Source organism: Camelus dromedarius, chromosome 24, assembly GCF_036321535.1.
Source record: "Camelus dromedarius isolate mCamDro1 chromosome 24, mCamDro1.pat, whole genome shotgun sequence".
Taxonomy (NCBI): Eukaryota; Metazoa; Chordata; class Mammalia; order Artiodactyla; family Camelidae; genus Camelus; species Camelus dromedarius.
Genome location: NC_087459.1, coordinates 20,332,647 through 20,359,180, shown reverse-complemented (window position 1 = coordinate 20,359,180; position 26,534 = coordinate 20,332,647). Strand labels below are relative to the sequence as shown.

Below are 26,534 nucleotides of genomic sequence, written 5' to 3'. Positions count from 1 at the left end.
GGGACAAGAACATTTTACATTAGGCAGGGTCATATGACTAGTTCTGGCCATTGAGATATGGGTGGAAGTGATGAGTGTCACTTCCTTGCTGAAGCAGGGAAAAGCCCTTCTGTAATTATGGAGTCTCTCCCTTCCCATCCCCCACCCCCCGGTGGTGGACTCCCCTGTTCTAGGAAATTAGCGCATGGAGGACAGCTGCCCTGCCCTTGAGTAGATTTGCATGAACACAAACTTTAATCCTGTTAAGACACTGAGATTTTGGGATTGTTTGTTACTGCAGCAGATCCCAGCCTACCCTGATTAACACAGGAATACCTCAAAGATATTGCAGGTTCGGCTCCAGACGACCACAATACAGTGGATATTGCAATAAAGCAAGTCACACAAATTTTTTGTTTCCCAGTGCATGCAGAAGTTATGTTTATACTCTACTGTAATCTATTAAGTGTGCAAAAGCATTATGTCTAAAAAAGGTACATATTTTAATTAAAAATACTGTATTGCTTAAAAAAATGCTAGCCAATCATCTGAGCCTTCAGGGAATTGTAGTAGTAACATCAAAGATCACTGGTAACAGATCTTCATAACATATAATAATAATGAAAATTTTGAAATAGCGTGAGAATTACCAATATGTGACAGACATGCAATGAGCAAACGCTGTTGGAAAAATGGTGCCGATAGACTTGCTCAGGGTTGCCACAAACCTTCAGTTTGTAAAAAAAACACAGTATCTTCAAAGCACAATAAAATGAGGTGTGCCTGTATGTCACACAGCTAAGAAATGGAGTGGCTGGGATTTGAACCCATATCTCTCTGACCCAAAACTCTATACCTATTACATTAGGAGCAAAATCAGAGAAGGCAGTTGCAAGTTCCATTGACTCAAAGACACACATTTCCTTCCCTCCATGAAATCAGGTTTCATCTTATAATCGAGGGCATTTCACAATTGTTGGCCTGGTGGCAGTGTGACACTGTTGTCATTGTCTGAAACCTTTGGGCAAGACTTTAAACAAAATGCCAGCATCCGAGCTTGCAGAATGAGTGTCTACTTGAAATAAAATCTCAGGGACACTGGTGGATCACTCTTTTAAGAAATGTTGTGTCTCCTATGCCCTTGATGCTCCAGAGGACGACAGTGTGTGAAAAACACAAACATCAATGACTCTGAGTTGAAAAGAGGCTCCCAGAAGTCAAATTCTGAATGCAAAAATGTTGAAGGATAACTTGACCAATTTATTTTGCTTATATTTTCCATTTTACACAGGCACAATAGTGATATATGATAAAAATCTACATTTAAATAAGTCTAAGAGAGCCCTTTCAATACATATAAAATAAAAATTCTAAGTGATAATAAAGCATCATGTCTTGGTTTAATTGGCAGTGTTTTTTCTTTCTTAGTGGTACATAAAGATGCACCGTGCAATCAATGGCATCTTAGCTTTGTTGGAATATGGTCCCTGTGGATCCCAGGAGGCAGAGTTTGCTACCACCATTAGCTGCCTTTGGGGGGCTGGACCCCCTGCAGAGTATACTAGAATTGGGGGAGCTGGCATCATCTTGCAGGCTGCATACTCAGAGGCCCCTTCTGTGCCTGAGGAACCTGGCTTTGACTTTGTTTTCTGCAGATTCTCTTTCCAACAGCTCCTGTTTATGGCTGCCCAGTGGAGCTGATAGAGTTCAGGATAAATGCAGGCTCCACAGAGGGGATGAGGAATCCTCCGAATGTAATAAAGAGAAAGAGCGAGAGCTCCCCAGGTCCTGTCCAGGGAAATCGAGTGAAATTTCTGGAATGAAGATGATAACAGCTGGCTGTACTCAGAGAACAACACTATCTTTGGGGCCAGACTCGGGAGAGTGAAGGGAGAGAGGCAGGACCTACTAATCCAGTCCTCCTGGATCCCTGCTCAGTGCTGTCCTGCTCTCATCCCCTCCCTGACCGCATCAGTCAGGGCAGACCGTGTACTGCTGCAGTAACAAGTATCTCTTGTTATCTCGGTCTTAGTGGCCTGGAACCAGAAAAGGTTTCTTTCTCCCTCATGCTTTGTGTCCCTCATGGGTTTCTTCTCACTTGGGGACCCTGATGGACAGAGCCTCCACCATCTGGGGCATCCCGAGTTGCCCACTCAGAAGGGACATATATCCCTTCCGCTCACATATCATGGTCAAAGCAAGTCATGCAGCCACAGCTAATGTCAAAGGAAGTGCAACCCCACCACATAACATAAGGCAGAGAAACCGAACATCTCCAAACAGTCCTGGGTACTTTCCTGTTGACCACATTCCCATCCCTGACCACATCTTAATTTCCAGCCATGTTGTGTGTAACCACTCTTATCGCTGGTCATACCCAATTCCTGAGTCTCCACATCACTGATCACATCCCCATGAGTGAGGCTGTATTTGTGAGACTGTGAGTCCTGGCATTTGCTTCTGAAAATGTAGACCTGTGTCTGTCCTCCTCTGGCACCTACCGCATCTTACAGTACTGCTCACGTCCGTGGCTGAGAACCCTGCTGGGCTGGGAGCTCTCGTTCCAGCAGACGATGGTCATTCATTCTGTGCCCCTCATGCCCAGCACGGAGCCTGGCATGGAGGAAGTGCGCATTTGGAAGAAGAATGGGTAGTTAACTGAATGACAGAATGAGTCTTTGGAAGAATGAAGTGCTCCTTATCCCAGGGAGTCCAGGCGGCCTGATCCAGGACCTCAGTCTTTGCCTACTGGTGCGGTCAGAAATGCCCAGGAACTGCACTTGCTTGTTTGTGCATATGGGGTGCGTGGAGATCCCTGTACTTCACAATGCCCTTGGAGGCTGGGCTGTGACCTGGCTGACAGGGGGCAGGTTTGGGTTGGTGGACCTCCATGTGTCATCAGCATAGCTGTTCAGTCTAAACCAATGGTCCTCAACCTCCCTGGCCCCCTCCATGACCCACAGGGCAAATGACATCCACAGGAGAAGCTCCTTACAGGCATACCTAGCCTGTGATCAGAAGCATGGATAAGAGAGCCTCTGGATTATGTCCAATCCCCAGTGACTGGTTGTGAATCCACTGCTTTCTTCCTCTGTGCAAGGAAGTTGATCTGAAAGCAAGTGAGTGAGAATAAATTTTTACGATGTTTTTGTCAGGACATTTTTTTTGGCTGTAAGCGATATAGAACCAGTTAAAACAGGACTGTGCAAACAAAAGGGAGTTTATTCGCTTATTTATCCCCAAAGTCCAGGGTAATGACTTCAAGCACACCTGCATCCAGGTGCTCAAATGATGTGGCCAGGTGACCATGGATGCGGGCTCACCATTCAGAAGAACAAACTGATATTTATTGAGCATATACTTTGTTTTAGGTACCGTGCTAACACTTTGCATCATGTACCATCATGCTTAATCCTCATAACCCTGTGAAGTGGGTTCTAGTATTTATGCAGCTGAGAAAACAAAAGGCTCAGAGACATTTAGTAACTTGCTCAAGGACACACAGCCAGTAAGCAGCAGATCCAGGATTAGATTGCTGACTGGCTAACTCTGCAGCCTGTGCTCTTAATTCTTGTCATAGTCATCTTTCCAGCTTGAGATAAGTATTCTAAAAGACACTCATGCCAGCCACCACATCCCTGACCCTCTTGCTCAGATCCCAGGAGGCAGGTTCCCTAAAGGATAACATTTCTGTCCTCAGGAACCCCAGGTTAAAAGGACTGGAGAAGCTAATTTTCTCCTCCATTCACCCTGATTCTGCAAGAAACTTCCCTCCTCACAGCCCTGGCTACCTTAAACTGCCATCATCTGTAATAGGTGACTCCACCCCTTTTCTTCTCAGTCACTGCTGATTGGACCAAGAACAGCCATGTGACCCAAGGACAGCCAATTGATAGGTTGAACCACCACTTATCACTTGTGTGGCCTGGATGGGCTTGGCCAATCAGATTCTCTCCTGGAATTTGAACTAAGACTCAGCGGGAAATTCCCAATTGGTGGTGGCAGTTGAACTTAAATGCCAAGTGGGCTCGAGGTTGGAGCAGTCATATTGGATACCTGAGTCACAGAGGCAGCCAGATGGGAGAGAGAGGAGCTCACGGCAGCTGTGTAAGGAAGAGCAGAGATGCCAAAAGAGTGACTTTCCAAAGGTGAGTACCTTCCAGATGGGCCATGGCTGCCCCTCAGTTCTGCTTTCCCGCTTCATCCACAGCACCAGCACTTTCCAGAACTCTGGTATATTTTCCACACCCCCCATGGATTTAAGCGTTCCTTTTTCTTCTTCTGTTTAAAGGTGCAGAGAGTTTAGTTGAAATAAGTTAGATGGCATAAAAATTAATCCGACAAATATTTATTGAGCTTCAGCTCTATGTCAGGAGCTGTGCCAGGTCCTATGCACAAGATGGAGTCCAGCAGGAGACACGGACTCGTTCCTGACTAAGGTTTCTTGGGAGGATTGTGCATAACCCAGAGTCCATCTTGTCTGTGCTTTCATCATAGGCTGGTTATTTCCCTGACAAGACACTCCTGTGGATGTCATGTGCCCCGTGGCGGGAAGGGAGGTGGAGAACCATTGGTCTAGACTGAACAGCTGTGTTGATTTGGTGACACCCTCTCTCAGGTCTTGGTGAGGCAAAGAGGTTGGACCAGATGCGTTTGAAGGCCTTTCTAGAGCAATGACTTGGATGAGAGAGTGGGCTTCTTTCTTTACTCTAAACCCACAATGGCTAAAGTTTAAGGAGAGAAGGAGACCAGAGGGTTCAGACGGCCTGAGGGCTCCCTGCTGGCCTGTCCTGTGCTTGTTCCTGCTGCCAGCATGATGCTGGCTCTTGAGGGGGTTCAGTCAACCCGAGCACTTCTCTCTGTGGATCCAGAAGTAAGAAAAGTCCATGGTCTCTCCTAGGTGGAGGGAAGAAGATGGTGCTAGAAGAGTCTGTCTTCTCCTTCTTTCCTTCCTGACTTTTCCTTGTTTTCAATTATACAAGTTAAAGTAATGTATAAAGCACACACAGAGTTTAAAAAAATTAACCATAAAATAAACAGCCAGGTTGAGGAATAGAGCATTTATTAGTACCTCAGCACTTCCAAGATGCTCCTGCCCAATGGCAGGTTCCCCCCTTTTCCAAAAGTTAGCACCCTCTTGAATTTTGTGCTAATGTTTTTATTCATTTTTACTGCTGTCCACTGTACTGTTGCGTGAATGACTGCAGATTACTTATCTATTCTGTTGGTGAGGGACATGTGACTTGTTTCCAGTTTGGGGGGACCGTGGACATTCTCGTTTATGTCTCCTGGCACATTTGTCCAAGGGTTTATCTACATATGTTCTGGGTCATGGGATTTTCTCATCCAAAACTTGAGAGGTAAATCCAACCTGTTTTCAAAAGTGGTTCTACCAATGTACACCTACCAAGATTTGCTAACGTTTACTTCAACAATTTTGCCCATCTGTTGGTGGAAATTGATATTTCGTTGTGGTTTTATTTTGCACCTTTATGATTTGCATCTTCTAAATTATTAATTACTTAACTACTGAGGTAGTTTGTAACATTATGTAAGTTTCACATGTACAACGTTATATTTCTCCTTCTGTATACGCTAGAGTGTGTTCACTGCCAAAGTTTTGTTTCCATCCGTCATCGTATAGTTGAGTCCCTTCACCCATTTCATCTTACTTACCCCTCCCCATTCTCTTCTGGTAACCACTGCTCTGTTCTCTGTATCTATGTGTTTTTTTGGGTTTGGTTTGTTTGTTTATTTATTTGTTTATTTAAATATTATTAATTGTTTGAATTTCCTCTTCTGGGAAATTCCTGTTCATGTCCTTTTTTCCATTTTTTCAGTGGGTTTTGTCTTTTTATTACTGATTTATAGTGATTTTTAATATAATTTGAAGAACAATCTTTTGCTGATTTGTTTTATATGCTGTAAATATTTTCTGTTACATGCATACATTCTTGAAAAAAATTTCAAATATGGCTAATATTAAAGTTCCACATGAAGCCCCCCCAATCCATCCCCCTTTCTCCCCAGAAGTAACAACTGTTATCATTTAACCGTGCTTTCTTTCAACCTTTTTCTGTGTATTTGTGCACTCACACATCCATGTGCACACGGACACACACACATACACACACATTCCTATAGGAATTCATTCTTTTCTTCTGTTTGTTCCAATACAGGTGGGATCATACTGTACCCATTATTCTATTCCACTCTCATTTCACTTACTATGTCCTGGACATTGTCTGTCTGTGGTCATTTGTCTGGATTTATCTCATTCTTTTTATCTGCTCCATAGTATTCCACAATATGGTTGTATTATTTTAATTTGGTCATTCCTGTATCTATAGACATTTAGGTCGTTTCCAACTTTTCACTCTTACGAATGGTGGTGCTTGCAGGGACCATCCCTATTTTACACCTCCTTGGGCCCATATATGAGTACTTCTCTAGGACACTCACTTAGCAGTTGCTGAAATAATCTCCTCACTTCAGATTTTAACAGACACTGTCAGATTGCTCTCCCCAAAGCTACCATTTTTCATTTCTAGCAACAGTACATGAAAGCACCCATTTCCCCACACTCTCACCAGCCCTGGACACTTTTGATCTAAATTTTTTGTCCATTTGATAGGTATGAAAGGGTTTCTCTTCAGTTTCTGTATTACCTTGCTGGGTCGAGGAGCTTTCCCTATATTAGCTGGTCCTTACTCTTTGTTGGATCTGAGTTACCTATTTATATACTTTGTCCATTTTGCATTTGGGTTGTCCTGCTTTTTCTTGTTGATGGATAGATACGCACTTTTTTTTGCCAGTTAAATATGCCAAAAACCATTTCTCTGCCCACTGGAATTTCAGTCGAAAATTTCTACTTACTTTAGTTCAATCCAGCAGTTTTCCGAGGAGTCTGGTTCCCAGACCAGATGAGTCTGACAGTGTTGAGCGAACTGAGCTGCCCTGACCCAGGTAACCAGTGGCTGCCTGGTGAGCATGAGCTGTTGACAGCTGCGAGCCCTGACCCACGCAGGCCCAGGTGGCTTCCCAGTCTCCCCCTAGAGATGGTGGTTGAGTGTCAGATGCCTGGAGCTCAGTCACCTGGGAGGGCGTGCTTGGCATCTGGAGAATCACCACGTATTGTGGGCCAACTCTGTCTGAGTCACTGTACATACAACTCCCCAGTCCCTGCAGCTGAGGAAACTGGGGCTTAGGGAAATGAGTTTCAGTTGTTTCAAGGCAACCATGTGGCTGGGCCAGGATCTGAGTGTGGCTCCACCTGACTCCAAATCTCACATTCTCTCCGTCGCAACATGGCGCCCCCGTTGAGAGGGTCAGCAGTACCACCGCAGTATTACTGTGACTATTTGCAGTTATTCTTCTTATTACTACCAGCAGTACCATTGCTATTATAAATGTATTAATTTGGTAAACTCTCTTTAATTTTATTTTATTGTGATAAGAACACTTACCGTGAGAACTCTCCTCTTAACAAGTTTTAAGTGCACAAGACATTATTGTTAGCTCTAGGTAGAATCCTTGACAAATGTCCTTCAGAAATGAAGGAGAGATAAAGACTTTACCAGCAACACGATAGCATAAGATAAAAGGAAACGTGTTAATTGAGTCAGTTCTGCATATGCCAGGCGCAATTCTGGCAAACAGCACAGACCTGCTCCTAACTACAAAGGAGCTTATGTTTTAGTGACTGAGGATAAAACCAATACTTTTTTGAGCTCTGCCTATGTGCTACCATGCTTGGCACTTCATTTAGTTCTCACACACACTCTGGGAGTTAGGCACTTTTATTTATCTTCTGATCTTGGCTCAAATGTCACCTCCTCAGAGAAGCCTTCCCTGACACCCTGTATAAATGGACCCTCCCACATCTGGTTCTCTCCATCCTGTCGCCCTGTGTGTTTCCATTATTGTTCTGATCACATGTTATCAATATCTGTGTGTTGATTGTCTGTCTTCTCTGCTTGACTGACAGCAACCTGTGACTGTTGGGTTTACCAACTGTGTCCCAGGCACCCAGCACCGCATCTGTCACACAGTAGGCAGCCAATCAAGGTTTGTGGAATAAATCCCCATTTTGCAGATGGGGAAACTGAGACTCAGAGAGCTGAGCAACTTTCCCAAGGTCACACTGCCAGAAGAGGCAGAGAGAGGACTCCAATTCTGGTCTTTCTGACTCTCGTGCCCCAATTTTTCATCCACTGTACTATATAGGGACTTCCTGACTTGGGGGCTGTATCCTGGAGATCCTGGGATGCCACTGAAGATGTGGGCAGATCAAAGTTCTGCCTCTTACCTGGCTTTATCAAAGCTAGTCACCTTTGGGAGTCACTATGGGTCTCAAGAAGCCACCACCCCAGGTTCAGACTGGCAAGTGCGTGTCTGGAAAGACTCCACCAACCTCCTTGATGTGAGAGGACACCGATCACCTTTGTTGTCTTTGCCTCTCAGGGCGAGGGAGAATTTTGGTAAGTAAAACCTGAACCTTGGCCAGTGAATAACTTTAGCAACATCCAGCATCCGACCCATGAGGGTGGGTGCCCTGGTGCTGTTGTGGGCTGGGAAGGAAGGAGCTTGCTCTAGACACACTGACCTTTCTGTTCTTCTGATGAGCCATACTCTCTTACCTCCAGGTCTTTACATAGGCTTTATCCCCACTGCCTGGGACACCCCTCCACTGCCATCCCCACTTTCTTCACCTGGAAAAATGGTCCGTAATTATTTACTGGGTCTCAGCTTAAATGTTGCTTCCTTGGAGAAGCCTGCTAGAGCTCTCCAGGTCAGGACTAGGGTGCTCTGATGTATTCTTATGGTGTCCTGCACTTTCTCTTACAGAATTGGAATTTCTCTAAATTCCAAAAGCAGGAAACACTTCTTGCTTATCAGTGTAGCTGCAGCACCAACTCAATGTCTGGCATACAGTAGGTGCTAAGTAAACACTGGTTATGTGAGCATGGGATTTTTCTAACTGCCAGACCTACCTGGGGCCAGTCCTGTTGGGATGCATCCTTCTAAGGAGGTGACCGAGACCCTGTTTGCTTTTTGCTTGTTCTAACTGGAGGCATCTCTGAACCATTAGTCTTCAACCACCCTGTTATGAGCTGAATTGTGGCCTCCCCACTCAATTCATACGTTGAAACCCTAATGCCCAATGTGACTATGTTTGAAGATACAGTCCTGATGGAGATAACTTAATTAAATGAGGTCATAGGGTGGGGCCCTAATCCCATAGGACTGATGTCCTTATATGAAGAGGAAGAGGCATCAGAACTCTGCCTCCCTTTCTCTGTGTGCCATAAGAGGCCATGTGAGGACATGGGAAGAAGGCAGCCATCTGCAGGCCAGGAAGAGAGCTCTCACTGAAAACCAAGTTTTCTGACACCTTGACCTTGAACTTCTGGCCTCCAGAACTGTGAGAAAATGCATTTTTGTGTTCCAGCCACCCAGTCCCAGTCCATGGTTTTTTGTTATGGCAGCTGGAGCAGACTCAAGACCAGTGATTCCTGTTGGGGAAACTGAGGCAGCCCCCAAGTCCTTGCTCTAGCTCTGTCATCTTGGTTTATCAGAGGCTCTTTCTCAGGGATGGATGGCCCGGGGCCAGTGGCTGTGGCCAAGGAGGGCCAAGCCATCAGCAATTCCCACCTTTGGAGCTCTTGCGGTCTGGGAAACGCATTTCCTGTAAACCTCATTAGGGCCAAATCCACAGCAATGTGCACTAATATATTTAGCTAACTATTTAATTGGACTATTGGCAACAGTTTCAGAGGAGTCAGATTGAATAACAACAGAGTATGTCTAACTATCAAGACAAAATTATAATGTGTTGGCACGTAGGCACTGCGAGAGCCCTGCCAAGTCTATTACCAACACGGTTCTAACCGAATCACTTTCTTTAGGTGGGGACCTTGTTTTGCTTTTCTGAAAGAAATGCTGCTTTTAATTATGTTCATTTTTAGCACACCACAAAATATCAACGAGAGACCCAAGATACAGTAATATTTCTCCCCTTAAACTGCCTCCTTGACGACTGCTCTGCCACTTGTAATGGAGGCTTAGTCTTGGTTGGAAGAGCAGTGAGAGGACCATTTGTCGATCCCCAAAGTGTGCCCATGGTACCGGTTAGCTGAGCCCCTTGAAACATCACCTGCACAACCTTTGGCCAACTGTAGCACACCCTACTTGGAGCCACCAGCACCGCTCCCCACTCCATATGCCATTAAATTCCAAGTCCTGTTGATTTTCCTTCTCTTTGTCAGACGCGTACAGCCCGCCTGATTCAGAACTGCTGTGGTGGACAGCTCCCTGCTCTTGCCAGCACCCTGTATCCTAATTGTTCTGTGAGGTCTCTGCTTTGCATTCTCCAGAGCTGTGCTATGCAGTATGGCAGCCACTCCCACATATGAATATGTAAATTTAAGCTCATTGAAATTAAGTAGAATTCAATGTTCAGTTCCTCAGTCACACCGGCCACACTTCAAGTGCTGAGTGGCCACAGGTGTCTGGCCAGTGGCTACCATATTGGACAGCACAAATGTAGAACATTTCCCTTGCCACAGGAAGTTCTCTAAAGCCTTCACAGGTCACTAGGCTGTGTGTACATACTACTTAGATGTGTTGGGGAACCAAGACCTCTGGGGGTCACTTCTAGTCAATGGGAGATGAGAGTTAATGGATAAATTCCTCAGGTTCCCTGTCCTCCACTGGGCCAATTCTGACTCCTCTGTCAGCTCTACTTGGTTCTTCAGATGGTCCCCAGTGGGATTGAGCTCCAGGTGCCCAATGGGGTAATTTGCTCTTGGCGTACCCTTTATAAGTCCATCTCCCTTTCTTGCCTCACTCTGCCTTCTTCCTCATGGTACTTCCTGAGTTCACCTCCCAAATAACCTGCCTGCATCCAGCTCCTTGTCTGTAGTCTGCTTTTAAGGGAGCCCTAACTAAGGCACCTTGGATTTGTAAACTTCTCCCCATGTCCAGTGCTTCTGCCTAAGTGAACACCCCTGTCTTCTTTTACCTGGATGGTGGTGACAGCCGCCTGACCAGTCTTCCTGTCTTCCTCTTACGTTCTATCCGTTTTCCACACTGAAGCCAGAGGGCAGCACAAATAACACAGTGTGAACCACCTCACCAACCCTGTGTTTTAGCCGTTCAATAACTCCTGGTTGTGGGCTGAATTACATTCCTTTCTCCCGAATGCATATGCTGAGTTTCTAATCCCCAGTAGCTCAGAATGGGACTGTACTGGGGAATACCCTCTTTAAAGGGGTAAAGTTAAAATGAGGTCACTGGAAGGGGGCCCTGATCCGATATGACTGGTGTCTCTAATCAGAAGAGATTAGGACACAGACACACACAGAGGAAGGACCATGTGAGGACACAAGGAGAAGACAGCCATTTACGTGCCAAAGAGAGAGGACTCCGAAGAAACCAACTCTGCTGACACCTTGATTTCAGACTTCAAGCCTCGAGAACATAAATTTCTGTTCTTTAAGCCAGCTTGAGCTGACTAATACATGCCTCATTGTCCCGAGGACAGTGTCCAGATTCCTCTAAATGGCTTCTGAAGCCTGGTATTATCCAGTCCTAATTTATATCCCCAGCCCCTTTCCTCCTACCCCTGAGTAACTGGAGTATAGTTCAGTTCATTCAAAGCCAAGTCATCAAAAACAGTTTGCCAAAAATCAGCCATCCTTCTAATGGCCAATTTGCCAAAATTATGAGAAAGAGATCTTAAACTGAGTCTAGTAAAGTTCATGCCAGGGCCAGACCTTGGGTGAGGTAGGGGTGTTTAGAGAGTTTTTGTTTCCTGTGATTTAAAAAGTTAAATTAACCTTTCATTTTGAGATAATTGTAGATTCACACACAAGTATGAGAAATAGTACAGAGGGCTCAGGTTCCCCCAGTGGCAATAACTTCCTTAACCACAGTACAAATCACAACCGGAGCACTGACACTAATTTGGTCCAGATACAGAACATTTCAGTCACCACGAGGATCTCTTGTATTGCTCTTTTGCTGGCTACCACTAATCTGTTCTTTGTTTCTATAATTTTATCATTTCAAGAATGTTATATAAATGGAACCACACAGTATGTAACCTTCTGAGCTTTTTTTTTCACTCAATGTAATACTCAAGATTCCATCTGAATTGTTACATGTATCAATAGTTTATTCCTTTTTGTTGCTGATTAGTATTCCACTGTATGGATATACCACTGTTTGTTTATGCATTTACTGATTGAAGGACATCTGGACTGTTTCACTACTGTGAACAAAGCTGCTCTGAACATTTGTGTACAGGGTTTCATGAGACCACACATTTTCATTTTTCTAGGATAAATGCCCAGGAGTACAACTGCTGGGTCATCTGGTAGTCGCATGTTTATTTTTATAAATAACTATCAGACTTTTTCAGGGTGGCTGTACCATTTTGTTTCCACCCACAATGTATGATTTGTCCAAATTCTCCACATCCTTGCCAGTATTTGGTTTTGTCACTAATTTCTATTTTAGCCATTCAGACAGGTATGTAGTCTTCTGATTTTAACATGCATTTCTCTAACGGCCAATGATGTTGAAACATCTTTTCATGGTTTATTTGCCATCTGTACATCCTCTCTGGTAGAATTTCTGTTTATGTCTTTTACCCTTTTCCTAATTGGATTATTTATTTTTTTATTATTGGGTTTGATAATTTTTTATATATTTCAGATACTAGTCCTCTGTTGCACATGTGGTTTGCAGATGTTTTCTCCCAATTTGTAGCTTATCTTTTCATTGTTTAACAGAATCTTTCACAGAGGAAAAATTTTTAATTTTTATGAAGTTCAATTTGTCACTTTTTTCTTCTTATAGATTCTGTTATCTTTCCTCTATTAATATCACAGGATCTTGACTACTCTCCCTATATAATAAAGCATGAAATTAGGTAGACTTATTCCTCCCACTTCATTCTTATTTTTCAAAATTGTTTGAGCTATTCTATTTCCTTTGTTCTTCCATTTCAATTTTAGCCTAATCTTGTCTACATCTCCAAAAAACTTCTTCTGAGATTTTGATATCATTTCTTCTACATTGAGTTATTCCAATTCATGAAAATGGTATTTCTCTCCATTTGTTTATATATTCTTTGATTTCTTTCATCAGCATTTTGTTGTTTTCAGCATAAAAGTCCTATATGTATTTTATAAGATTTACTCTTAAGTATTTCATTTTGGGGGGAGAGGCAATTGTAAATGGTAATGTATTTTTAATTTCAGTGTCTATATGTTCATTATTAGTATACAGAAGTGCGATAGATTTTTGTATGTTTATCTTGTGTCCTGCAAACTAGCTAACCTTACCTATTGGTTTAGGATTTTTTTTTCCTTTTTTTTTTTTTTTTTTTTAAGATTTCTTGATATTTTCCATGTGGACAATCATGTCATCTGCAGATAGGAGCTGTTTTATTTCTTCTTTCTGATCTAAATGCATTTTATTTCCTTTTCTTGCCTAACTGCACTTGCTAGGAATTTTAGCACTATGTTGAGTAAGAGTGGTGAAAGTGTACATCCTTGACGTTTTCCAGACCTTATACATCATTAAATATAGTGTTAGCTATAATTTTTTTGTAGATGCTCTTTATCAAGTTGAGGAAATTCCTCTTTATTTCTAGCTTTATGAGAATTTTTTTTAAACAAATCATGAATGAGTGTTGGATTTTGTCAAATCCTTTTTCTTTATCATTTGATATGGCCATGTGATTTCTCTGTTAGCCTGTTAATATGAATTATGTTGACTGATTTTCAGATGTTGAATATGCCTTGCATACCTGGAATAAACTATACTTGGTCAAGGTGTGCCCTTTTTATATATTGCTGAATTCTGTATTGTTGAATTCTATTTGCTAATATTTTACTAAGGATTTTTTCTCTCTATTCATGAGGAATATTGATCTGTAGTGTTCTTTTTCTTGCACTCTCTTTCTCTGATATTGGTGTCAGTGAAATAATAGCTTTATAAAATGAACTGGAAGTGCCTTCTCTTATATTTTCTGGAAGAGATTGTGTAGAATCTCTTATACTTTTTCTTTAAATATTTGATAAAATTCTCCAGTGAAACCATTTGGGCCTGGAGACTTCTTTAGGGGAATTTAAAAATTATAAATTCACTTTTCTTAATAATTCCAGGTCTATTCAATTTACCTATTTCATTTTAGGGAAATTGTATTTTTCAAGGAATTTATTTTAAGGTATCATTTTATTTAAGTTACCAAATGTGTGTGTGTAGATTGTGTGTATTGTTTGTGGTATTCCTTTATTATTGTCCTTTTGATGTTTGGAGGGTCTATAGTGATATCTCTGTTTCATTCCTGATATTAGCAACTTGTATCCTCTCTCTTTTTGTTTTTGTCAGTATACCTGGAAGTTTGTTCATTTTATTGGTTTTTTTTTAAGAACCAGCTTTTTGTTTTTATTGATTTTCTCTGTTGTTTTTCTGTTTTCAACTTTGTTGATTTTTGTTTTTATATTTCTTCTGCTTTCTTTGGGTTTATGTTGCTCTTTCTTTCCTAGGTTCTTGAGATGGTAGTTTAGATTAGTTTTTGAGAATTTTATTCTTTTTTCATGTAAGCATTTAGTGCTATAAATTCTCTCTCAATATTTTTTATCTGTGTCCAAAAATTTTGTTATATTGTGTTTTTATTTTCATTCAGTTCAATATATTTTAAATTTTTCCTTGAGACTTCCCCTTTGACTCATGGGTTATTTAATAGTATGTTGATTTGTTTCTAAAAGCTTGGGAATTTTGCTGTTTTCTGTTATTGATTTCTATTTTGCTTCCATTACAGTCAGAGAACATACTCTGGATGATTTAAATTCTTTTAAATTTATTGAGGTTTGTTTTAGAGCCTAGGATATGATTTATTGGGGCATATATTTGATGAATGCTTGAAAATAATGTGTATTACGTTGATGTTGGGTGAAGTGTTTTGTAAATGTCAACTAAATTCTGCTGGTCGATGGTATTGTTGAATTCCTCTATATCTCTGTTGATTTTATGACTAGTTGTTTTATCAGTTGTTGAGAGGGGCTGTTGATGTCTACAACTGTGTCTGTATATGTGTATTTCTCTTTTCAGTTCTATCAGTTTTTGCTGCATATATTTTGTAACTCTGTTGTTTGGTGCATACACATTTAGGATTGTTATGTCTTCATGGTAGATTGACTTTTTTATCTTTGTATAGTATTCCTGTCTCTGGTAATTATTTTTGCTCTAAAGTATACTTTATCTGACATTGATGTATCTTGCTTTTTTGGTTAAGGTTTTCAGGATACATGTCTTCCCATTCTTTTACTTTTAACCTACCTGTATTGTTATATTTGAAGGGAGTTGCTCATAGAGAGCATGTATGTAGTTAGGTCACCCTTCCAAACTCTGCCTTTTAATTGATGTATTTAGGCTACTTATATTTAATGTAATTACTGATACTTTAAGGCTTAAGTTTGCCTTTTTATTTTTTGTTTTCTGTTTGTTCTCTCTGTTTTTTCATTTCTCTGTTTTCTTTTTCCTGCCTTCCCGTAGGTTACTTGAACAATTTTTAGAAGTCCATCTTGATTAATCTATATTTTTGAGTGTATTTTTTTAGTGGTTTCTCTGGGTATATATTATATATATGTCATTTTTTACAGTCTACTGTTGTCAATATTCTATCAGTTCAAGTGAAGGATAGAAAATATATATGTATATATGTGTATATATATCCCATGCTTATCTCTATTTCAGACAAAGTTGACTGTGTATTTGATGTGGTGGTTATGTAGTTGATTCTATATTTCTATGTGTTATAGAAATATGCACTTTTCTTCTTTTTTATTGAGGACTTACTTACATATAGTAAAGGGCACAAATCTTAAGTGTTTAGCCTCATGGTATTTTAAAATATAACCATCACAAGAAAAAGATATAGAGCATTTATAACATCCCAGAAGTTTCCCTTGTGCCCTCTCCCAGTTAATACTCCCCAAAGATAACCCATACTATATTCTCTATCACCATGGATAAGATTTTTGGTAAACAGAATCCTGTATTATGTACTCTTGTGTGTATGGCTTCTTTTGCTAAATGCTATATCTGTGAGATTCATCGATGTTGTTATGTGTACCAATAGTTCTTTTCTTTTTTCGCTGCTACCACAATTTATTTTACTGTTTGTGGATATTTTTTTTTCCCCAGTTTGGAGTTATGAACATTTTCCAGCTGGAAGTATGATATTTTTGTATGTTCCTTATGGTGGTTGTAGCAATCATTTCTCTTGGGTATATACCGAGGAGTGGAATTGCTGGGTCAAAGGGTAGAGATATATTTAGCTTTGGCAGATACTACTGAACAGTTTTCCAAAGTGAATGTGTCATTTCCCACTCCCACTAGCAGCGTATGAGAGTTCCCAGTCGCTGCAGAGTCTTGCCACCATTTGGTATTGTCAGGCTATTAATTTCAGCCATTCTGGTAGGTATAGTGGATTCTTAGTGTGCTTTTAAGTTATGTTCCCCTGATGACAGAAGCCTCAGTCTCAATGTTTCTGCTAAGCCACTCCCTTCCCTCCCGACCATATCTGATTGGCCCAGGATGGATATCTGACATTATGCAGGGCCAATTAGAATTTGGAACTGAGACTTAAGTGATGCCCATGAGGTGTCCATCTTCATCCACAGAAAAGCCAAGAAACCAGTTTTGAGAGAGAGGAGAAGGAAACAAATGCAGGAAGGGACAGGAACAGGAGACAATGGAGTTCTGGAGAAGAAGCAGTGCTTCTGGCCCGTGAGGCTCTGCTGGACCTGGCTCTGTGTCCTGTGTCTGTGAGAGACCGCTCTGTCATCAGTAAGCAGCTCCTTTTCTCCATCACCTTCCCCTTTTGCCTCAACCCTTCTGAGTGGATTTTTCCCCTTGCAACTAAAAAGCCTTGAAAAAGAGATATTTTCCCTACTTCCTTTATGTCCTTCTCTCTTACTTGAGCAAGTCTTTTTGAAAATGTCAGCCTCTTGCTGAGCCGAGCGGAAGGGAAGGGAGGCTGGCCTTTGTTGGTCTCTCGCTGTGTGCCAGGCTCATCAAGGGCATTATCTCAGATGTGGCGCACATGACCCTGTAGGGGAGAGGCTGGCATTATCCCATTTCACAGATGTGGCAAAGTGAGGTGCAGAGAGGATAAAGAGTGGTTCATCTGGGGCTATGCTCCCAGACTGGTCTGGTTCTGAAGCCTGGGTCCTCTATCTGGCCAAGCTCCATCACCATCACCATACCCTCTGTCTGTGACTGAGTCTGAGTGTTAAAGGTGGCACACAGGCACCTTTTGTGACTGATTATGGAGTTTGTCTCCTATCCCTCCTCCCACTTGCCACCAATGTCGTGGGTGCTAGATTGTATTACATGAAGGAGAGCAGTCCTTATGGGGACTGCAGTGATCCCCCCAGTTCTACTGCCTACCTCCAGAATTTCGTCTTATCCATATCTCCCTTCCATCAGTGTCTTATTCTAAACACTCTTTGAGAGTAACGTAATTTGCTTCCAGAAGGTTCTTTGTTGTACATAATAGAAATCCCAGGTGGCATCATTGGGTCAGGATGGAGAATGTACTGGCCATGGAGTCATATCCACTTGAGTCCAAATCCCATTCTCCTGAGCTATGAGCTGTAGAACCAGGGGCCTCTCTGAGCCTCAGTTTCCTCATCTGTAAAATGGGAATGAGAAACACTACCCTGTGGAGTGTGTGTAAGACTTAAGTAAAATTAAAGTGTTCAGCTTTGCTCTTGGCACATGAGACCAATACATAGTAATTGTTTTTGCTTTTATTATAGTTTCTTTTGTCCTGGGAGTTACTGATAACAGGGAAATCTTTAAGTACCTGTTCTCTGCATGGGCTTAATGGTCTCCGTCTGGCTGTTGCTGCCGCCAGACACACCCCTGACCCCTTAGAAATGCCTCACCAGCAAGTCCAGCCTCTCTCTGGGAATTTCGGGGCAGGATCACTAGCTGTGAGGCCTTGGCTTGTTGCTTGATGCAGAGAAAACAAATATTGTTTTAGAAACATTAATAATTGAGAGGTTTTCAGCAGAGAATTGGCTGGCATTAGGGGAATTGAAAATTAAGACTAAGACAGTACCTCAAGCAGATTTCCTGATGAATAATTCATGAGGCCAATGCCCACAAAGACCTAGAAAAGAAAATACCTTCTGTGTCTGTCCTCCCCACCACTGCCCCCAGCCCTATCACCTTGACTTTTTCCTGACCCCTCGGTGAGGGGAGGGGCATCTGGGAAAGTAAATACGAGCCAAGAACAAAGCAGAATTTTGATTTGGTTTGGTCATCACACTTGTGCCCACACATTGCTGTGTGACCATTGATAAATTCTGTCCCTCTCTGAATAGCAGTCCTACCATCTTTGAACTGACTAGGATGCTTTGAAATCCAAGTAATGGAGGGAACTTCGAGCATCCACTGAGGCCTCTGTTCCCAGGGAGCTCTATATCCCAGAGTGTACCTCTGGAGTAAACTAAAGCCAGGGAAGGCAACTGACCTAGCCGGTTGTCACTGCGTGGTCCGAGAGGAAATAGCCTGTCCCCTTTTAGCTGCCTCCCCGTCCTCCCAGACTGAGGGAGGGCCTCTTGCCACCTCCAGCTCCATCATCTCTTTTGCTGCACTGTTCACCCATCTACCTCTCCTTCTAACCCAGGGACTCAAAGGCCTATGCCAAGTGAAAAATAAGTTTGGAGCAGGGCGACCTCAGCTCCAGCTGCTTGTTGCCCGGTGAGAATGGGGCCTAGTATGACCAGATCTCAGGCAGATCTTTAAAGATCTTAAAGATTACTTGGATCTTTAAGTGAAATCGAAGGGATGATGCCTTCTGACTTCTGGCCAGGCTGTGAGCACCCCAAAAGCATAAGTGGTCTCCCTCTGATTGGATTCTCTGCCATCTAGCCCAGGGCTCGGCACCCAGTGAAGGCTGAATGAGTTGAATTCCGGCTTTCCTTTTCAAGTTCTCGTTTCTTCATTCAACAAACATTTACCACCATCTGCTTTGTGCCAGGCCCTGAGCTAAGGGCTGGGGCTGGAGCTGGGGCAGTGGGGGTGGGGTGGGCAGAAAGACAGGTAAACTAGTGGGACACACCCTGAGCTGGGAGCTGTCTGAGTCCACTGCAACGATGGTTGCCTTCTATTGAAGGCCTCCTGTGTGCACTGAGCCAGATGCGCTCGGCACAAATGACCCTGGAGGTACTGCTTCCTCCCGTTTTACAGACGAGAACGCACAGGCGTTAAAGAGGTTAGGGTGCACGTTCAAGGCATGCAGAGCCAGTCCGCTCTCTAGGTCACTGTGACCTCCAGGATTAGAAAGAGGCCGCCCCCTGCTCGTGCTGCTCAACGTGATATGGAAGTGAAGGGTTTCTATCGGAAAGAAAGGGATTCCAGGCAAGTTTTCATAAACCACAGCTGACAATCCATTGAGGAGAGCAAGTGACCTTAGGGACTCCCCTGAGCCCAAGAGGTAAGTCTGTCAATGGTCACTGTCATGACCTTGCCAGACCTGGTGTGTGCGTGTGTGCACGTGCGTGCGTGTGCGACACTTTCAAGCCCCGTGACTCACTCTGTCGCCTTTTGTGTTTTAAAAACTAATATCACAGTCAAGGTCTAATGAGTTTCTATTGGCTGGCCTTGCTACGCTCGGATTGAAGTCATTCATTCAAAAGTATGTATGGAGCACCTACTGTGTGCAGGCATGGCTCTAGGTGCTGGGGACCCAAGGACGTACCAACTGTGAAAAGGCTGTTCTGGGCTCTGGGGACACAACAGTGAGCACAAAAGACCCAGTCCCTGCCCTCGTGGAGTCCAAGGCAGATTTAATCAAAGAATCACGCCAAGAAGTGTAGAGTTATGACTGTAATGAAGTGCTGTGGGGGGAAGGGCACGGCAGCTTGAGAGTGTGTACCAGGAGCGTGGGATCTGGGCATGGGGGCTCAGGGAGCCTCCCCCAGGGGAGGGGCACGTGAGCTGACTCGGAAGAAAGAGTGGGTGGGAACCAAGTAGCGGGGCAGAGAATAGTCTGGATGCAGGACTCGTGGGTGCTGGGGCTCAGGGCAGGGGGTCTCAGGAAGTGAAGGCACCACAGAGAAGAACGCAGTTTGCACTGAGGCTAGAGTGGTCAGCAGGGGCCAGGCCTGTGGTGGCCGTGGAGGGAATTCGGTTCTTTGCCCTGAGAGCAAGGGGAAGAGATTAGAGCATTAGCAATTAGCGTTAGCTGTGTAACAAACTATCTCCAACCTCTTGTTAAGCTTGGGAGCCTGAAGGTAAGCAGTTTGGGCTCGGCTCAGTGGGTGGGAGTTCTGGTCTCGGTCAGGCTCAGCTGATCTGGGCTGGACTTGTTCCTGCATCTGTGGTCAGCTGGTGGGTCGTGTGGGGCTGAGTGGTTTATGATGGCCTTGACGGGAATGGCTGGGGGGCTTGGAGACTCTTTCCTCACGTGACAGGCTGGACCAGCATGTTTGTGTGATGGCTGCGGAGAGTGAAGTGTCAGTGAGCAGAAGCTGCACGGCCCCTGAAGGCCTAGACTTGGAGCCGCAGAGCATCACTTTCTGTTGGTCAAAGCAGATCACATGATCATCCCCGATTCAGGCGCTGGAGAGAAAGATTTCTCCTCTTCTGGGAGAATTTGCTAAGTATTGCGGCATTTTTGCTAGCCACCACAAAGATCTTAAGTGAAAGGGTGATTTTATAAGGTCAAAATTTCCTTTTAGTTTCTGTGGGGAGAATGGATTAGGGGCAGTATCTACCTTAGTCTCCATTCCGTCCTCCCTTATTAGTAACAAAATGTCAATTTTATTTCTGCAGAATAAAGACCAAATTTCCTCACCTCCTTTCTAGCTAGGTACAACTCTGTTGTATAGGATTATTAAGAAGCCTTTTAAAAAAAGAAGGGCCAAGCTTTTCTTCCCTCCTTCCTCCCCCTGCTCTTCTTCTTGTGTTGGATGGAGATGTGTTGGATGGAGCTTGGGCAGCCATCTTGGACCATGAGTACAAGGGTCTCATCCTAAGGTTGGTAGAATGGAGATCTGGGAGGAGCTGTATTCCTGACCACTGTCTGGAGCCACACCAGCCTGACTACCTGCCTGGTGTTGCCACTAGTGACTCCCAGATGTCCCGTCTCTGGAGAATTGCTCTTACTTGGATGGGAGCTATTCCACCCAGTGGGTTATGTTCCCTCACCCAGGGCATGGGGACGTGGAGGGCCCTCTCCCTTTGAAGGTGAGACCAGGTCTGAGTTGCCATGGACACTGCAGAGCCTGTCCCCGCTTCCGCTGCCATGGGACCAGCCTGAGGCCAGTTTCTAGACCCTTCCCTTCCTCAGCCTGCTTCCCTCTCCCCTTTCCTTGGAACACCTCTAACATGACTCTCACAGGAACCCCCATCCCAGGCTCTGCTTCTAGGGGACCCAGCCTCTGACACCCTACTCCCCCTCCCTGCCCATGATGAGCCGTGGACTGAGAATCGGGCTCACCCAGCAAGCTCATGGCTCAGAATCATAATCACCAGACTCCGTCCACTTTACCTACTGGTTTTGGAGTGGGCAGCCGAGGAGAGGTCAGGAGCTTGAATCCAACAGAACAGGCAGTATGGTGTGAAGAAAGAATGAAAGATGACCTCCTTCTGGGTGGAGCCAGTGGCTGGAGGCCAAGGGAGCACTGGGGAAGAGAGGTCCCTGACTTGGTCAGCGTGTGAGGCCTACCAGCCTTTCCTGCCTGCCCGCTCCAGGCCTGTTTGAAGTCTGAGGGCTTCCGCGTTCTGCCGGACAGACAGCATTTGTAAGCAACTCTCTCCCCAGCCCAGTTAATAATTCAGGAGCCAGCGCCTGCAGCCAACCCATCATTCCAACCCTGTGGCACCCCAAACACTGGGCCTGTGGACAGGGAAGGAAAAATCACCATGCCCGCTTGAAAAATGGTCCTCACTTCAAGTGCTGGCTGCGTCCCCAGTGCCGGGGTGGGCTGAGACGTTCCCACCGTGCAGACAGTGGGAGAAGGATGGAGCTGTCCTGGGGGCTGGGGCGCGCACACCGAGCGGTATTTAACGTTTGATGCTGAGCTACATTTGTTTTTGGACAGTGGGCTGTAGTCGCTGGAGAACAGGCTGTGGAGGACCCAGCTCTCTTCCTCTGGTTCAGCCCTGCGTCCTTTGCTTGCTTGCCCACTCATTCATTCATTCAGCAGTCATCGATGCCTCTGACACAGACGGGGCCTCGAGGATACAGAGCGGGGTATGGGGGGAGTGGCACCTCCCCTCAGGGAGACACAAGTGGGAGGCATTATATTCAGGGGCCTGAGACAAGAAACAGCTGGCTGGGGGCTCTGCGTTAGGGTGTGGCCTGTTGCATGGGTATGCCGGGGGCCCAGTGAGTCCAAAACAGAGAGAAGGGGGTAGAGATCCTGGTTAAGAGCCTGGATCTGGGGCCAGATGGCCTGGGTTCAAATCCTAGCCCTGGAGATTGTCCTTCTAAGTGAAGTAAGCCAGGAAGAGAAAGAAGAATATGACATGGTATCACTTATATGTGGACTCTGAAAAAAAAAAAAGGACAAACAAACTTATTTACAAAACAGAAACAGACTCACAGACATAGAAAACAGACTTATGGTTACCAGGAGGGAAGGAGGTGCGAATGGATTAATTGGGAGTTCGAGATTTGCAGATACTAATATATATAAAGCAGATGAGCAACAAGTTCATACTGTACAGCACAGGGAACTATATTCAACATCTTGTAGTAACTTATGGTGAAAAAGAATATGAAGACAAATATATGTATGTTCATGTATGACTGAAGCATTATGCCGTGTAGCAGAAATTGACACAACATTGTAAACTGATTATACTTCAATTAAAAATATATATAATAAAAAAATCCCAGCCCTGCCACTAATTTGCACAGTGTTAGCCTTTCTGTGCCTCAGTTTCCCCATACATAAAATGGAGTTCATAGTGAGAGACTGATACCAACTACGCCATATTGTTAAGATAATGAACTGGGAGCTAGATCACGAAAATGAAAACGAAAACCCCAAACTCTTGACACATACAAAGTTCTGGCGACTGTAAGGTAATGCTGCCTTTGGAAAACGTCTTGGCAGTTTCTTATAAAGTGAAGCACACTTACATGTCGCTTGATAGTCCCCGCCTAGGTACTCACCCCTGTGAAATGATAAACTTGCGTTCGCACAAAATCCTGTACATAAATGTTTATTAGCTGCTTCATAGTCACAGAAACAACCCGAATGCCTCTCAACGAGAGGGTGGATAAACCAGGGATGCTACTCAGGACAAACAGAAACATCAGTGGGTCACAGATGCATTAGCTAAGTGAAAGCAGCCAGGCTCAAGCTGTGTGATTCCATGTCTATGACATTCTGGAAAACTGTCAGGACAGGAATCTGGTCAGTGATTGTAGGGGAGGGAGGAGGGACTGATATAAAAAGGGATAATGGGATTTTGGGGGTGATGGTACTATTTGCTGTTCTAAGGGTGGTGGTGTATACATGACTGCATGTGAGTGTTTGTCAAAAATCGTAGAACTGCACACTAGCACAGGGTGAATTCCATTGCATGTAAATTATACTGCATGCAAATTATGCCAGGCAGAGGGAACAGCATGTGCAAAGGCCCAGAGGCTTGAACTCAGGTTTGGGACAGTATGTAGATGTCGAGGAGGAAGGAGCAGGAGCTGAGGGAGGGAAAACATGTTTAGGGCAGTTTGTGACGAGCTTGAATGTCGTGGCAAATCCTTTGGATGGTGGGAAAATTTGAACATTTTTAAGCAGTCAAGGAATAGAAGCACATTTTTGTTTCTGAGAGATTGCTCTCTGTTTAGAAGCAAAAGCCATTGGGTATATAGGCCTGATCCTGCCTCCAGAAATGTTTTCATTTGCCTTGTGCTTTTAGAATTTTTTTGAATTTGTGGCCCATGTTAAAAGAAATTGGGACATTTTATGTAGACTTCTACATGTCTGGCTTCTCTTTAGAGGGGACACATGCCAAGGTCCCAGCTGACTCCCTCTCCTTCCTGGTCCTGGCAGGTGTCTGTTTTTGACCCCAGGGGTTGAAAGTGGATCAGAGGGGGAAGAGACCAAGGACAGCGACATTCCCCAGTCCTGGATGAACAGTAGTGTCACCTGGGGGACCTTAAGCACTGATGGTGCCTAGGCTAAGTCAGTGGGGGTGTCTGGGCATCTGGTTTTTGAAAATGTCCTCCAGGTGGTTCTAGGGTGCAGCCGAGGCTGGGAGGAAGATGATAGCCTGGGTTAGGGGGTCAGCGGTGCAGGTGGGGGGTGTTCAGGGACTGATGGGACATGTGGCTGGGGCAGGGGCAGACCAGTGTGATGCGTGGGCCCGGCTTGGACAATTGAGAGCGATGATGTGTGCTGAGAAGGGACAGGGGAGGAGGGTGTGGTCAGGGGAAGGCGCCTAGCTGAGCTTTGGCCACGCTGTGTCCAAGGAGTCTGTGGCCTGCAGGCTGAGGGCCCCAGGGTGCAGTTGTCTGGTCCTGCTGTGCCTGCGGCTTGGCCTCTGTGGCCCTTCATTGACCTCTGAGATGGGAAAGTGGGGGGGTGCCGTCAGTTGAGGCAAGACGGGGGTGGGGGGGTGATGAGGCAGCCAAGCTCCCCTGCAGCCACCTGCAGACGGGGGGTTCCTTGGACAGGGGCGGGGTCCTTGTCTCTCTGGGTCATGGGAGCTCAGGTCCTGCTGAGCAACTTTGCCTGCAGGAAAAGTGGGGGACAGTGTACTCCAAAGGGGCGCTCATGCTCGAAGAGAAGGAACCCACCTGTCCAGAGATGGGGCATCCTCAACCCAGAAGCCCTCACTCCTCCTCAACCTATCAAAACCATCTGCGGAACAGTCTTGACTCCTAAGGAGATGCCATGACTCCAGACTCCATCTGTGCATCTGTTTTTTTTTTTCCTGTCAAGGACCCTCTTCTCCTTACTAGCAGGCGCTATCCTTTCTGTGCCTGTGAGTGAAACCAGGCAGAAACCACAGTGCCCATTTTACAGATGAGCGAGAAGAGGGAAGGCAGCAAACACTGAGTGCCTGCTACTTGCCAGGTACTCAATATACATTTTTATGTAATCCACATAACCATTCTATCTGTGTATGAAATAGGGATTAGGGGTCCCATTTTCCACGTGAGGAAACTGAGCTGCAGAAAGTTTAGGGATTTTGCCTAGAAGTAGCAGAGTTGGTAGCTAAGCCCTCCTCTCTCCTCAGTTCTTCAGTGTGATCGTGGCCCCCCATCTCGGCAGCCTCACCAGGAACGCGCACACAGGCACACAGACTCACACACGTGTAGCCTCTCCAGACACCTTTTATTGTCTTTGGTGCCCCCTCAGCTTTCCTTCTGGTTCCTAGTGGATTTCTTCATGACTGTTCTCGCCTCTGCCCCTCCGTGGACACACTCACTCCCCCAAGTCTGTGTGGTCAGCCCAGGGAAGGGCAACGTTGTCCTGAGACGGGGTAGGGCAGAGGTCTCAGCCCTCTCACCCACCTAGGGGTCATTCACTAAATGGCCCAGAGCTCTCCCATCACAGCCATTCTTGGCTGGGTTGGTGTCTGTCACCATTAAGCATTTGTTGTGGCATTGTCCTGCCACAGGAAACACTGTCCCAACAGTCCTCGACAAAGGACAACTCCTGGCCTCGTCTCTTATCTCTCTGCCTCCTCTGAGGTCCAACAGAGACACGGGTGGGCGTCAGGGAGCATTTGCTCCTGGGAAGATCCTGGGCTGAAGCTGCCTGGAAACAGTGTTCAAAATGAAAGCGTAAAGCTTTGGACGATGCTCGTCAGGGATGCGGCTCCCTTGATGCAGTTATCATGAGCGTCCTCTCCAGACGCTCCCAGCTCCTGTGGGCAGCGTGTGTTACAGAGTGTGCCCAGGACTGGGCTCCCCAGAGACAAGGCTCCCCCCGACAGTGCTCGCTTCAGTTGGCTCTCGACACGGACAATCCCACCTGTGGTTGGTGGTTGTTTCTTCTGAGCTCATCATGGTTGGTGTTGGTTGTAGCTGGTGTTCTTCACTTAGGATGGTCTCTTCGTGGAAGGTTCTTCTAACTTCAGATGGTTCTTAATACAGCTGGCCCTTGCCTTGAAAACAGTAGTCGCCCCCTGATGAGTTTTGGCATAGTTGATCTCACAGCGACGGTTCTCAGTACAGATGGTTTTGCCATTGACGGATCCTGTTAGGGATGGCTCGTCCCTGGGGTTCACAGGACTGATGTTAGTGCCACTGGTGGTCTTAACACATGTGGACCCAGCATGGATGGAACTTGACCTTGTTCTTCCCAACAGTGGTTCTCAGAGATGGTCTCAGCGTTGACTGCTGATCCTTGTTGTGGTTGGTTACGGATGACCCTTCTGCTGATGGTGGTTGCTACAGATGGGGCCATCCATTGAAGATTTTGACACAGTGTGTACTTTTTAAAGGTCTTTCCTACTTTTTTGGGCAGTCACGACGTTGAGTGAGGTCTGGGTTTGTTGGG

The 26,534-nt window shown here is 44.9% G+C and overlaps 1 long non-coding RNA gene across 1 annotated transcript in view; it reads left to right on the top strand.

Moving 5' to 3' along the window:
• LOC116147200 (uncharacterized) overlaps positions 1 to 26,534 on the top strand; it is a 129,884-nt gene that overhangs the window by 48,173 nt on the left and 55,177 nt on the right. The window lies entirely within an intron of this gene.